This window comes from Numenius arquata, unplaced genomic scaffold (genome assembly GCF_964106895.1).
Source record: "Numenius arquata unplaced genomic scaffold, bNumArq3.hap1.1 HAP1_SCAFFOLD_208, whole genome shotgun sequence".
In the NCBI taxonomy this organism is placed as follows: domain Eukaryota; kingdom Metazoa; phylum Chordata; class Aves; order Charadriiformes; family Scolopacidae; genus Numenius; species Numenius arquata.
In genome coordinates this window covers 15,001-17,500 of record NW_027414883.1, presented here as the reverse complement: position 1 = coordinate 17,500, position 2,500 = coordinate 15,001, and the positions used below count along the sequence as shown (strand labels likewise).

The 2,500-nt window shown below is 82.0% G+C and overlaps 1 non-coding gene across 1 annotated transcript; it reads left to right on the top strand.

Annotated features, from left to right (window-relative positions):
* The first annotated feature begins 1,755 nt into the window (after positions 1-1,755).
* LOC141478247 (5.8S ribosomal RNA) lies at positions 1,756-1,908 on the top strand. The gene has a single exon (XR_012463873.1). It is a non-coding gene; the product is annotated as a 5.8S ribosomal RNA (ribosomal RNA).
* Positions 1,909-2,500: the final 592 nt, after the last annotated feature.

Sequence of the window (2,500 nt, the reverse complement as noted above, 5' to 3'; positions counted from 1 at the left end):
TCCCCCGTCTCTTCTCCGCGCCCCGATCCTCCCCGCCGAGGGGAGCCGGGGCGGGGGGCGGGGGCGGAAGGGCTGCGCCGCCGCCGTTGGCCGCCCTCCGGCGGGCGAGGCGACCGCCGGGCGGCCTTCCCGCGCGAGCGGGCGGCCCGAGCCGCGGCTCTCCTCCCGGGCGCAGCGCCGGGCTGCTGAGGGAAACCCCGGGCCCCGGGAAGGAGGACGAGGCTGTGGCGGCGGACGTCGGGCGCGCCCCCGCGGGCGGACGCTCCCCCGAAGGCGGCAGCGGGGGAGGCACCCCCGCGGGGCCCAGAGGTCGTTTCCCTCACCCCAGGGCCAGGTACCTAGCGTCCGCGCTCTCCCGCGGCCCTCCCTCGCCGTAGCGATACACAGGGGGTCGAAGGCCGCGGGGGGCCGGGCGGAGGTTTAAAGACTCGGGCGGCTCGGCGCGGCCCGGGGGTCGGGCCGGGCGGCGGCGCCGTCGTCGTCGTCCTGCGCAAGGGGGCTGGAGTCTCTCCGCGGAAGCTCCCGGGCGCAGGGACGGACGGCCGGCCGTCGCCCGCGCTCGTCCCGCGGGCGGCCGTGCCGGGGAGGGGTTCCGCTGCCCCCCCCTCTCCGCGGACCGGTCTCGGCGGAGAGACCGCGGCGCGGCCGGCCGTGTCCGGCCTCGCCCGCCTCGAAACGGGGCGACCCCGGCGGGAGCGCGGGCTCCCCGCCGGGGGCGGGCGGGTCCCCGCGGCGGGGGCTCGCCCGGGAGGCGCGCCGCCGCGCCTCCGCGGCGCGGCTGCGGCGCGCCGCGGCTCCGCTCCCTCCCTCCCTCCCTCCGTCCCCCGCCCCGGCGAGCGCTCCGGCGGCGGTCTGCCGCCGCCGAGCGCCGGCGAAGGCGGCACCCCGTGCCGAGCGGCGGCGTCGCCGCTCGGCCTGCCGGCCGGCCGGAGGGCGCCCGCCGCCAGGCGCGGCCGTCCCGGCCCGGGCCCCGTCCGCCGCCCTTCCCCCGCCGCCCTTCCCGGCGGCGCCGGGCGAGCGGGCGGGCGGGCGGAGGCGTCCCGCTCCCGGTCTCCGCGTGGAAACGGGGAGAGCGGGCGTCGCCCCCGCCTCAGCGCCGTCCGCTTTCCGCGCGGCGCGCGTCCGCGGAAGGCGGCGAGGAGCGGCGGCGGCGGCGGTTCCGGGCGGGCGGCCGCCGCGAGGCGGCGGCGGGCCGCCGTCCGGCGCGGCCGCGGGCGGCGCGTCGCCGGCTCGGGCTCCGGCGGTGGCCGCCTCCGGCGCGGCGGCGGAGGCCGCGGCCGGGCGCCGGCGGGGCGGGCCGGAGCCGCGGGAGAGGGGAGAAGGACGTCGCGGCGCGGCGGAGCCGTCGCGCGCGGGGGGGCCGGCGGGGCGTCCCGCGTCCCCGAGGAGAGGCGGGCAGGCGGCGCGGCCGGGGGCGTCGTGGGCCTCCGCGCGGAGGCCGGGCCGAGCCCGGGCGCCTGGGCCGCCCCCCGAAGCGAGCGAGGCGCTCGTCTCCGCCGGTTTGGGCCGGGAGCGCGGGCTCCCGGCGCCCTCGCCGCTCGGGGCTTTTTTTTTTTTCTCCTCGTCGTGTGTCGGTACGGTCAGTCGAGGCGAGGCGGCCCCGTCGTTCTCGCCCCGCCGCGCCGCGTCGCGTCCCCTGCGGAGGGGGCGGGCCGGCGGGCGGGCGGGCCGGCGGGCCGCCGCTGTCCGGAGGGGCCGCTCCCGCGGAGCGGTCCCGGCCCTCCCGCGCGCGCGGGGCGGTGCCGAAAAGCAGACAACTCTTAGCGGTGGATCACTCGGCTCGTGCGTCGATGAAGAACGCAGCTAGCTGCGAGAATTAATGTGAATTGCAGGACACATTGATCATCGACACTTCGAACGCACTTGCGGCCCCGGGTTCCTCCCGGGGCTACGCCTGTCTGAGCGTCGCGTGACGATCAATCGCCGGCTCGGCCGCCGCCGCCGTCGCCGCCGCCCCCCCTTCTTCGCCCTTGCGGCGTCGGGGGGGGGCGGGTCGGGTCGGCGGGGCGCGGCGCGCCGCTGCGGCGCGGCTGGGGCGCCTCGCAGGCCCCGCGTGCGGGCCTTCGTCCCCCTAAATGGAGACTCGGGGAGCGCTCCGAAGCTCCCCGCTCCCGGAGCGCCCGCTGGGCGGAGCTCGTCTCGCCGGGGTGTCGGCGGCGGGGAGAGAAGAGAGGTCGGGGGGAGGCGCGGGCCTCGCCCCCGGCCCCGCCGCGCGCGGGCGGCTGTCTGCGGGTGGGTACCGGCGGCGGTACCGTGCCGTGCTGCCGCGCGGGCGCGCGCGTGCCGGGGACGGGGACGGGGGTCCTCCCCGCGTCCCTCCCCCCGCTCTTCTCCTTTCCGTTCCCGACGACCCGCCGCGCCCCGGCCGGGCAGCCGCGCGGGGGCCGCGGGGAGGGGTGCGGCGAAGCGGCAGGGGAGGGCGTCCCGTCGCCGGCGGCGAGGTTGGCGGCCGCGCGCGCGGTCGCCGTTTCGCCGCGGGCGGGCGCGGGCGCCCCCCGCC